The sequence below is a fragment of the Schistocerca nitens genome, chromosome 2 (assembly GCF_023898315.1).
Source record: "Schistocerca nitens isolate TAMUIC-IGC-003100 chromosome 2, iqSchNite1.1, whole genome shotgun sequence".
Lineage (NCBI taxonomy): Eukaryota > Metazoa > Arthropoda > Insecta > Orthoptera > Acrididae > Schistocerca > Schistocerca nitens.
The window spans coordinates 165648076-165660787 of NC_064615.1; the positions used below are offsets into that span (position 1 = coordinate 165648076).

Genomic DNA, 12712 nt, shown 5'->3' on the forward strand with positions numbered 1-12712 from the left:
CAGTTGCGAAGTAAAATTTTTGTAGTATACTTAGGTTTCGATGCCAATAATGTTACCTTCTTGAGAACCAATAAATTAACCCATACGGACAATTAACAGAACGAATTAAAGGTCCTCCAAATCATCGCTCAGAAGAATGGATATCATTCCAGTACAGTGAGACAGTTGTTTAACAAAAGAACACGAAGGAAGATTACCACCCATTCCAGGTCAGGTACCCATAATCAAGACTAGGCAACGAAATACATATCAGCTCCCTTTTATAGGTAACGTACCCTACAAGGTAGGTCGTTTATTAAAAAACATGGGGTGTAAAGTTTCTTACTCTACCACCAACAACCTTAAAAAGAATTTAGTCCATTCCCTTGATAAAGGTACTGATAAATCATCCCTGTGTGGTTTGTATAAGATCAGTTGTGCTGAATGTCCCTGTTATTACATTGGCTAGACAGGAAGGATCTGTTAGGTTTAAAGGGCATCTGCCGACTAAAAGCGGTGATGGATCAAGAGGATCTTCATTTACTGAACATCTTGTCCAAAGGGCTCGCAAGCCTCTAAAAGATGCAGAACTTTTTTAATTGCAATATTTATTCCATTCCATTGTGGCGCTTTGGTACACAAAGCATGTAAATTAGACACCCTTGAAGAATTGCAAATTTTATACATCTTATTATTGATAGAGAAAATTTACTTAATGATCAGCTGCAACTAAAAAATAGAAATAATTTCGAAGGATTTCAACCTTTACTCCAGTGGAGTTGGCCCACGGTCCATTTCGAATGGCCGATGCTGTTTTCTATCTCCTTTGCCCCTTTATTATAGTGCGTTTGTACACTGTGTCTCCATATAGTTTGTATTTTACTGGTAGTGACAGCAGTTGCAATGGTGTTTCTTAATTTACCTGTTTTATTTCCAAGATATTTCATGCTTCGGACGCCTGTCTCTCCCATACTAATTTATTAGTTACTGACCGAGCCTCGCCGCGGAACTGCTCGCGACGTCTAGTTTCATTGTTGCTTACGTGTGACCCTTATTCCTGGCCCAGCGTAGCTCCGTCTACGTTTTTCTTATTGTTTTTAGTATCGACAGACATAATATTATTATTATGCGTCTTTATTCTGCATTAGTTTTATTGTGTGACATGGCCAACGCTTGGTCCTCAAAATAATTTTTGTATCACGATTTTCCTTATTATAAAGTCATTGGACTGATTATGTATTTCAATGTTTAACATATGTCATTATGGGTTAATTTATAGGTTCTGAAGAAGACACCATCATTGGCATCGAAACATAGGTGAACTAAAAATATTTTACTTTGCCACTAAAGGCTGAATTTATTATTGTCTGAACAATTCACGGTTGCTGAAGCCCTGCATATGTTCAAGATTTGTACATTAATAAGAACATAAATGTTACTGATAATAGTATAGTTCATTATTATTATTATTATTATTGATAAAAACGCTAATAATACGTCTTAACACCATGGTATTTAGCGCAGAACAATTGACAGCCTAATATCAGATTGCCCGATTTTGGCGTAGGATAAATATTATAATAGACATAATGAGATGCTTCAATACTTTCCTCATCTGCTGTACGGAAATAGGGAAGTTTGTGAATAACCGCATCGCTTCAACAAATGACACTGGCACACGTTTGAAACTACTGTTTGCCCAATACTACCTTTTTTTTGGGCAGTCCAGAGGATAAACCTGACGTACTAACTTAATAAGATGAAGTCTGGTTGTAATTTAAACCTAAATGATGAATATAGTTTCTGAAATGCTCAAGAAACTTTTTACCCCTGGTATGTTTTAACGTAACATCCATTAAAAAATTCAAGGATTGGATGAAATAAACTTAACAGTGATCCGATATCATTTGTCGTTTCAATAGTGTGGAACACGGTGTCCGTTTTAAAAACTATGCTCAACATGCTGCCCTTCGGAATAAACACAAGTGCGTGTCCGTCGCATCAGTTATTTGTCACGTTCTTGAGATTGTTCCAGCCTGTCACAAAATATTGACGCAGCTTGTACTGTGATTTCTATGTGTCTGCACGTCTTAGACTACCTTAACCTTTACAGGTGAAGGTGCTGCCACATTCAGAAGTCACAAGAGGTTATACCCAGTAATCGAGTGGGAAGTGCAACATGACTCCTCGGTTCTGTTCATTGTCCGAGTAGCATTTAGTGAGGTTCCGGCAAATATTAATGCGAAAGAGGACCAGCGTTATGGCACGCATCAGTCCTTTGGCGATGCAAATCACAACACTCTTCAGATATTAAACACAGAGTGGTCGACAGAAATTCCGTGTATATATGTCCGTGAATACTCTCAATAGAACACAAATCAGGTGATGATCACGAATGCCTGCCCCTCAGTGACGTTAACAACTGATGACAAGATTCAACGATTACTTGGATATTTCATGTGATCCATTGATGATAAATTTGTATATAATGCATCTTCCTCTCGGAAGCTCAGTGTACGCTGTTTTGAAAACTCTTAGCAGATTAAAACTATGTGCTGCAGCGCGATTCGATATCAGATAGTGGCTTTCTGCAGGAAGTGTAGTTAGTAGAAGTAAAGCTGCGACGCTCTTCGATGACCCATTCGATAAGAGCAATGCCCGCAAGAAGCAAGTTTCCGGGCTGGAGCTAAGTTCCCGCAATCAACTATGGTAGCCTTCTGTATAAGACTGGCCAAAACTTTCTTCAGGAAGAAAATCCATTTCGTAACACCTCTTGCACATATTGTAGCTGATAGCCTCAGTGCGGTGTCTTGTAGGATACACAACAGTACCGTTTGGCTTACACCAAGCCACCTAAACGACTCTAGCTCTTTATGTGGATGTTCCAATATCACGGGGATCGAGTTCCTCTCATACTGGTGTAAAAACGTCTCATGTGTTTGACACATACAGAAAAGGCCTCGGTGTCAGATTCAGAAAAGAAGCTTATAACACACTGCCGGAAATTTGTGCACCCTTTTAGAAGTTTCCAATTGACTGAAGATTTATTGCTGTAACAGAGTATATGGGGTATATGAAATGATTACATTTACAGATCAATAGCACAAGCGGTTCTGAGACACCAGGTATTAAACCAAGCTGAAACACTCGTATTAGTACGTGGTGTAGCCTCCACGTGTGGCAATTCAAGCGCTAGCTCTGGAATCTAGTCGATTGTACAGATAGTGGGCACTGTCCTGGGAAACGTTATTCTGACCCATGCTGAAACACCCATATTAGTAAGTGGTGTAGCCTGCATAGTTGACAAATCAGGCGCTAACTCTGGCTTCTAGTCGATTGTACAGATAGCAGATACTGTCCTGATCGACGTGATCACCTAGTTCTGTAAGAGTTGCTGGTTCACGTGTCGCACGACTCACTAGTCGTCCCATCATATCCCCAAGTGCCCGACTGGAGACAAGTCCGGTCGTGCTGACCAGGAAGGCTTCTGAAGTTTCACGAGCAGTGCGTGGGTGAGCATTGTCCTGTTGAAACAACGCAAACAGATACCAAGCATTGGTTAGCGCCCCCACCAGAAACATTCAACGTGAACGGAAGACCCTAAGGTCCGGTGTGTGGCCAGTGTGTCTTGGACGAATGCACGCTACGCCACAGCGCTCACCAGGTCTGCGTCGTATGTCCAAACGAGCACCACTTGCGTGCAGGCAATGGCTGTTTCCATCGTTGAAGAACGCGGCGGGCTACCCCCTGTAGTAAGTGATCCTCTGACGGCAGCAGTCGAGCCATGCACGTCCAAGTTGTGGGTGAGTGGAAGGCGGGTTAGAGGTGTCCGTGCACATAGCCCCACTGCTAATAACCGGTGCGCAACAATCGCTGTTGACTCATCTGGGCTCACACGTCCTCTTTCCTATGCTGTGGTAGCTGTAGGATCTGCCCTTACTGTCTTTACAATCAGCGACAATCTTGGCGGGCGTCTGTGCTGCATGGGTGTCCAGAAACTCATCTGCCAGTGTGAAAATATTCACGTGTATTGTCGTGCATCGCCCACAACTGTCACAACACATCTATCTTGTGTGGAAATTCTCTGAAAGGACCATTCTGTCACTCAGAAGGCCACAACGTAGCCCTCTTTAAGTTCGCTCAGTTGGTTGTATGAAGCAGGAGTGAATCTCCGTGGCATAGCTGCCTGCTTGCTTCACACACCTGCGCTACACTCAGTCTTCTTGCTGTGAGCGTTCCTGAATCGTGCACGGCTGGTGTTCATGCCATTTTTGGTTTGTCATCATAGATTACGGTACTTCCGCCTCGTTTTCATATTCCATTTACTGGCGTCACTAACTTCCTGCCCTACTTGGTCATGAGTGGCAGCAGCAGTGCATATCGATAGTGCACTGTCGTACCATCTCTGGAGCAACCGATAGTATTTCCGGGTCGTCGAGTGTCGAGAAGCCAGTTGGATCCTCTCCCACCCCCGCCCGCTGCCGCGCCTGTATTCCCACGTCCCGCCCGGTCTCCATCTGTCCATCCTCCTTACCCTCTCCCAAGGTGGCTTCCGCCAGCTCCCCCTCCCTGATGATGCCCTCCTCCCCTCCATCTACCCCTCCTACCAACTTTGATCCTCCCGCCCTCCTCCTGTGCTTGCTCCTCTGGGCACCCTCCCTCCCTTCTCTCCCTTTTCCCTCCCTCTTCCTTTTCTCTCCCCTCCTCCCCCGGGCCTCCCCTCCCCTGTCCCTCTCCTCCTGCCCCCGTCTCCTCCGCCATTGGCATCCTTTTTCTCCCCTCTCCCCCACCTCACCCCTGTTCCCCTCTTGGCAGGTCCCCGGACTCGCACACGCTAAGTGGACATTCGCGCGCTGGAGATCACCGCCGTCAGTGTTTCGTGTGTGCCGTCATGTTTAGTGTTCCGTGTTCACCGTCGCACTCCCTCGTTCACCAGTGCCATCGTCATCTTCAGTGTTTGTGCGTCGACTCATCTGTTGGCAGTGTGGATTTTCGACGAGTGTGAACGGCTCCGTGTTTGTCTCTCTGTGTCTCCTGTTTTATTGCCCACCTTTTGTAACTTTTATGTTTTCTCCTGTTTCTACTGCTTGTCTATTCTATGGCTGAAGAGCAGCGTAGTGTGCTGCTGCCAGCCTGCCTGTTGTACAGGCTTTAAACTAACAATAAAGTAAAAAAAAAAAAAAAAACAAGCCAGTTGGACATGGACCATCAGCGCAGTCGTACACGGAGCAGCAGACAAGGACGGAGCAGCGGTCGGGGGCGAAGGAGGGTCGGGCACGGAGCCCCAGTGAGGTACGGACAGCCAGTACTGGCGGATCCCTGGCGACACACATGGACTGTCCGACTGAAGAAGACTGGAGCGTGAAGAACCGTTGGATGGTCGTTCGGTCTGTCGTCTCCTCGGCCGACGTGTATTTGATCTTTTGACCGTTTCCGGGTATAGGAGCTGGTCGGTTGCGGCGGAGCAACGAGGAAGTCTCTGTGACGTGTGATCAGGCTGAGGCCGCTGGTGGCGTGTGGTCGGAGTTGTGTGGTACTAGCTGCGAAAACTGCAAAGTTCGTCGCCCACCGCACCTGCATACTGGAGCTGAGTAATCAGTGAACCTGTGCTTTTCTCCTTTTCTCTTGAGTGTTTATTGTGCCTTGGCAGGGTTTTATGCGCCAGTTATTAAGATATAATTCTGCTGCGATCTTCGTCTTCGCTGGTACCTTGGTTGTCGTGCTATTGGTCGGGTGGAACGGAATTGATTAGGCGGTTGGTTGGTTCGTCAGCCGTCGGCAGGTCGTGCTGCAACCCGACTGTTTAGTGTGACGCTTGGCTGTCTGCCTCACGTAAACAGTGATTAGGGTTTCCTCCCCAGGCCGACACTTGGAATCTTCTGAGCGCCGCTCCTTGAGTTTTACATAGTGACTTCCTTTTAGTCTTAAGTACTCTGTGTGGCCTTCAGCCGAATTTTAATCTCTTTTAAATTAAAATTTCAAAATTTTGGTCTTGCCCTTAGTTCATAAGATTGTTATTCTTTAGTATGTGGACTTCAGCCGAGTTTTAATCTCTCTTAAACTAAAAATTTTAAAACTTGGTCTTCCCTAAAGTCATAACATTGTTATTCTTTAGTATGAGGCCCTCAGCCGGGTTTGCATCAAATGTTTTAAGCTAAGGCCCTCAGCCTGTTAGACTGAAAGCCCTTCTTGCTATGCTTTAAGCTGTTAAATTCTTTGGTTGATTTACGGCCTTCACCTGGATATCAACCTATTTAGAATTAACACTGAAAATCTTTGTTTTGGCCTTAAGCCGTAACACTGTTCTTGCTTAATGTATGGCCTTCAGTCTATTTTTATTGAAGTACAAAAAAAAATATTGAAAGAAGTGAAACTCCCAGAAGAACTCTTGGATCGCTATTCCTTGGTTAGGCCTTGGGCCCTGGATTTTCGTATGTGTCTTTCAGCCGATTTAAATCAAATCAATGGAGCTCTTTCGTTAAAACCTTGAGCGTTTTTAATTCTTGCTTATGTTATGGTGTGTTTTAGCTAGTAAAATTTATATGTTGAGTGTAACTGACAGCAACTTATTTTGGCCCCTTCCCACAAATGTAACCTCACCCGCTCTGTCCTGCTAGTCCCAGGGATTTCAGTTCCCTATTAAAGGGTAGACACAAATGGCGCTCTGGTAGCTTTTACTACGCTATCTGTTGGCGGGAGATGTTGTAATCGCTATCAATACATCTACTATCCCCCTAGGTGGCACTTGCTGTCATCGGATTAAAATCAACGTCTTCTTTCAAGGTGCAGTATTTTTTTTTTCTTTTTGGCAGTATATACTGTGATTCCGACAGTACTTTCTTTCTTTCTCAATAAGTTTGTGCCGCCTCTCGATAATTTTTTTTCTTTAATGTTGTTTCATCGCCTCGTATGAGAGGATGTTTGGCTGTCAGTTTCTGTTGCCAAAGGACATGGAACATAAACAAGGGCGAAAATAAAACAATAAACTGGTAGCAAAGATAGTTACAGGTGATTTGAAAATTTGTAAAGATAGATTTACTGATGGTTTTATACAAAAGAAACTTGATTTTCGTCGTCTGTGCTGCTGTCGGATAGAGTTTAACGTTCTTGTTCAATTTTTCGTAGAAGTCCGAGACTGTTGTCCTCAGACCTACTGTGCTGCGGAATCAAGATGTCAGAACCAACCTTACATTCTCTTTACGAGAAATCAATAGACATGATCTCAAGTTTCTGAGGAAACGTCCTGTCATTTCTCATCCCTAGTGGCAATTGCACAGTGTCATCTGCCATGTGAAATATGCATTTCAGAGTGTATATTGACATTAACGCTTTTGTTTTGCTTCCTGTCAGGAATCATCAAGTGAAGATTTTACATTTAGGTCTTATTCAATACAGTAACTCATTTAAATATTTTGGTTTTCAGGGAAAACATTTCACTGTATATAGCGGCTGAAATACGAATGAAATTACACGCATGAAAGAAGATATGCCGAAGTTTCACAGTTTAAGTGCTGTGTCACTTGCCGAAGGAATTAACAGCCTTCACCTATAGCTCTCACCTATAGCTTCAGATAAATCTGAAGCGACTGGAACGGTTTGGGGATTTGTAAACGACGGTATGACGTGCAACGTTGATGTAAAACCACTGACAAAATATGAACATTCGTTTATAATACTGGTTCCTAAATCCAGTGGCATCTGTAATCCGTCCTGCGTCCACGGAAGTTGGAATAGGTCCACATACACATTAATCGTAGTAATTTCAGTGGAGACTAATACTTCCATCGCATCTAGGCTAATTTTTTGATAGTGCAGAATGTCCTAACACACCTGCGTAGACCGACAAGGTAATATTAGAGTGGAGGTTTACGTTGATCTCACGGGACAGCTAAAACTCTATATTTATTTTGGAAGGGCGCGTTACTTCACTAAGATTACAACGAAAATTATTTTCTTTTGTAGATAAAGGGTTTAAAGGCAGTTATTTTAGACAAAAATTAAAAACTACTCGATTTACGTATCAACTCAGCAGGACCGTATTTTGCATCTACTATTTTTATCATACTCCTTTCTCGATTTTATTTCTCTGCACTCATGACTCAATTGGCTTTATTCCGGAAACGAAAGTATTTATTAGGGAAACGATATCATTACATTTTAGTTGTACTTGAAGCATATTCAGACAAGAAATATTAAACTACTAATTTCCATACTTTTGTCCTATCTTCTGATTCAAGCAATTCATTTCATTTGCCAGCCGATAGAACTAAGGTACAGATATGTTGTCAATAGGTGTGTATACCCTATCCACTGGAGACAACCCATGGGCGATGTGCGCCGTATCGCTACCATAAATCCGCATCACCTGCATTAGCCGCCCTGCTCGGCTAATAGTCCATGCACGCTACACGACTGGATTAATCTGCGTCATTATCCATAGTAATCAGCTGCTGAATATCTGGCCCCAGAGCTGCGTCGGCTGTTTGTGCCAACTGCCTTGTGCTTAGGGCCGAACAGCGCGTGGGGACATCCCTAACAGGCTGAAGTGGACCAGTGCGGTAGTTACTGCGACGAATCCATAGAAGAGGTCCCTGCAAAACGGCTACGGCGTTTCACCCTAAGAAGATTTAAAAAGTAAACCAAATTTCATTTCCGAGCAACAACCTAAGCAAAGAAGTTTTGGGCGAAAGTTATTGCAATACTGCGAATCGCAAAGTAGCATTGTTGCCTAATCAAAGTAGTTAGTTTTCTTCCAGAAATAAACGCGGAAAAGTCAAATAGACCATATGCCAAAATCGGCGTGATAAGAAACTAGCGATCTATAGGTATTACGTGCAGTAGCAAATTTTTATGTAATTGTCCTTGAGGCTCTAATAATTAATTTCCATTGCAATGTCATACTTTCTCGAACAGACTTGCTCTTTATTAGGTTCTTCAAATGTTGTTGTTGTGGTCTTCAGTCCTGAGACTGGTTTGATGCAGCTCTCCATGCTACTCTATCCTGTGCAAGCCTCTTCACCTCCCAGTACCTACTGCAGATTACATCCTTGTGAATCTGCTTAGTGTATTCATGTCTTGGTCTCCCTCTACGATTTTTACCCTCCACGCTGCCCTCCAGTACTAAATTGGTGATCCCTTGATGCCTCAGAACATGTCCTACCAATCGATCCCTTATTCAAGTTGTGCCACAAACTCCTCATCTCCCCAATTCTATTCAATAACAATATGTCATCTACCCATCTAATCTTCAGCATTCTTCTGTAGCACCACATTTCGAAAGCTTCTATTCTCTTCTTGTCTAAACTAGTTATCGTCCACGTTTCACTTCCATACATGGCTACACTCCATACAAATACTTTCAGAAACAACTTCCTGACACTTAAATCAATACTCGATGTTAACAAATTTCTCTTCTTCAGAAACGTTTTCCTTGCCATTGCCAGTCTACATTTTATATCCTGTCTACTTCGAGCATCATCAGCCCCAAATAGCAAAACTCCTTTACTACTTTAAGTGTCTCATTTCCTAATCTAATTCGCGCAGCATCAGCCGAACAGTGTGCACTGGTGAGCAACGCCGTGCTGAGCACAAGAGGTGCTTTCGCACTCGATAACCTGAAAAATCAGCCGTTTTGGGATAGAATTTTAAAACAGTCTGTAGAAATAAAAATGTCTGAGAACATCGTCAGTAAGGACGACGGTTTGCACCTCAGCACAGACTGGGACAAGCCATCGCGAGTTTGAAACCGGGTGCGACGCATGCGGGACGGAAAACACGGGACGCAAAATTATCGTATCTGAGAAGAAGAGAGCACCAGTGATATCACGACAAGCAGCGCATAACGGCGATGCCACGGCGAAACGGCACTCATTTACTTTTTGATTATAGCCGACGAGAAATTTGTTGTAAGTTCCGAGGGACCAAACTGCTGAGGTCATCGGTCCCTAGGCTTATTCTCTACTTAAACTAACTTACGCTAAGGACATCACACACACACACCCATGCCCGAGGGAGGAATCCAACCTCCGACGGGGGAAACCGCGCGAACCGTGGCAAAGTGCCCTAGACTACGCGGCGTCGCCGCGGGCCGGGGAGAGCTCGTTGGATTTTGATCACCTGACACGGCTGGAGGCCCGAGAATGTTTTGTTAACTCATATCGCCGCGAGACCAGGCATTCGTATATCTAATATATCTCTATTTTCCGTCTCCAATGATGTTAAAAATCAAATAAATAATTATGAAATAAATAGAGTTTTTATAAAATTTAAAATGTAACCTAAGATTCAATAAGGCCACTTATCGTGATAATATTACTTTATGAAGACGTAGACAACGAACAAAGGCAGTAACGCTTTCATAAAGATATGAGGCATTCTCCTAATTGTCTACCATCAAACGAATTTAATGAACGGGAATCACTTTCCACAGTTACGTGCCAGAGGAATATGCATTATTAATAGTTAGACGAAATTTTTAATGTCCAATACCATATATGTATAATAACAATGGTAAATAAAAGAAATTCAGTGTCTACTGTATACTGCTAATATCTACAAATTGCGATTTTCGTTCCAAGGATCTTATCGCAAACGATGTAAATTTGTCTATGGTATTCTTCAGAGCAGGAACGGTTGCGTACTCATAAGTAAATAATATTGTAGAGGGCAGAATAGGAGAAACGATGTATAAGTGTTCGAGAAGAAAGAAGGAATGTTGTATTGTGTTTGTATGTCAAATAACAACTTTCATATTTATCAAAGTCCTGACCGTAGTAATCCTGTTTAAAATTGAACAATTCTTACACTTCAGCTATGACTGAGATCAACTATGACCAAAGAGGAATATGCATTGTGCATTGTACGCACGATTGTGAGTAGTACACTTAAGTATTTGAGCTTCTCGCCTTATTGTAATGTATCAGAGAGTTGCCTGCAGCTATATTCGCCACACTACGTAGTTTGATCTCCACATATTGATATTTCCTGGGTAAAGGCCTCCTATAGACATTCCTGTGTGTTACAGTATTCAGCTATACGCAGTGATTTTTCAGAATGTTTCCTAATGTCGTTGTCTCGGTCTTTTGTTATCTCTTGTAATACAACGAAGAATTTCCATTTCTTTCCATTTCTTGTACCATCTACAAAAGTCCCTTTTGCTACAAGCGTGGTTGAGTGCTTTCAGAGTAACGAGGTCTCTTCACATTTTACCCGTCAGGGTACACTTCGTCTAAAGGCAACATCTCTGGGAATATGGATGAGAAAAATGATTAAGAATGAGATTTTCACTCTGCAGTGGAGCGTGCGCTGTTATGAAACTTCCTGGCAGATTAAAACTGGGTGCCGGACCGATACTCGAACTCCGGACCTTTGCCTTCCGCGGACAAGTGCTCTACTACCTTTTCCTTATCTCGTTTTGTTCTTTATTGTTCGTTCCATTCGTTCGGGGCGGAAGTCCCATGGCACCCATTCAGGTTCATCGTTGATCTGTTTACTCAGTTTTTTGTTACAGAGGGCGACTAAATCTCTGACCGAACACGCTGAGCTACCGTGAAAACGTGAAACGCTTCACGATTTTGCGTGTCATCCTTGCGCAGGGGCAACGCTAATCATCTCTGTATCGTTCCAATTTTAGCATATGTAACGTCGAAGCGAGTACACCATCTGAACAACCCAAGCACGACTCATTTCTGGCAGTACCTCGTGTCCTACCATCCAAACTTCACAGAAGCTTTCCTGCGAACCTGGGAAATCTAAATCTGGAAACATCCCCCAGGCTGTGACAAAGCCATATCTCCGCAATATCCCTTCTTCCAGGAGTAGTAATTCCGTAAGGTTCGCAGGAGAGCTTCTGTGAAGTTTGGAAGGTAGGAGGCGATGAACTGGCAGAAGTGAGGCTGTGAGGACGGGCCGTGAGTCGTGAATGGGTAGCTCAGATGGCAGTCCGGCTCTCGCAGCCGAGCGAAGCAGATGTGCAGTGTGTGCTTTCCGCCAGCAGCACGGGCCCGAACGCGTTGTTTACTTCCTCTGGCCGACACTAACGTGACACCGTAGCGCTACAACACCGTGGAAAACCTGTACAGAAGATTAACCTTGAAATTCTCATTTCGGAACGACTTTACCCGACGAAAGGCGCTCGAAGTCAAACGCTTTTTAAAAGAGGAAGCCAAGATCCCGGCTGGCGACGTTGTCGGCACCCACTTTTCGATCGTCAGTATCACAGATTATGTAAAACTCACAAACGAAGCTACATGCACCAAGGTGCTTCTTGAGATGAAACAAGAACTCCGCTTCTGCCATGCAGATGGAAATGTTGGTACTGTCGAGGTCGGCCATGCCGCAATGGGACTGCAGACTAGACGCATAATCCAACATCCGTTTTAACTCCCTGTGGCAGATGTTGTGGCGGCACTCCGCCCCCACGGCACGGCACACGAACCCGTGGCTGAAAAATGGACCCAGTTTAAGATGTATATACTGCTCAATGGAGTACGCCAAGTGCTCCTTCACCTCCAACGACACGTGCCATCCTACCTACAGATAGGAAGGTGCCGGGCCACAGTTATTTATGACGGCCAGCCGAAGACGTGTTTCGGACGCGGCTAGGAAGTTCACCTTCGTTCTGAGTGCCTCCAGCGTCGGATCACACAACTCCCACCGACGGACGTTGCACCTCCACCGACGAAGACTATTCTCCCCGTGACTTACGCGGCGGCGCTCACTACTTTCTCCTCAA

At 43.9% G+C, this 12712-nt stretch overlaps 1 non-coding gene across 1 annotated transcript; it reads right to left on the reverse strand.

Moving 5' to 3' along the window:
- Positions 1-11528: 11528 nt before the first annotated feature.
- Positions 11529-11635, reverse strand: LOC126237726 (U6 spliceosomal RNA). Its single transcript, XR_007545182.1, has one exon. It is a non-coding gene; the product is annotated as a U6 spliceosomal RNA (small nuclear RNA).
- Between the last annotated feature and the right edge of the window lie 1077 nt (positions 11636-12712).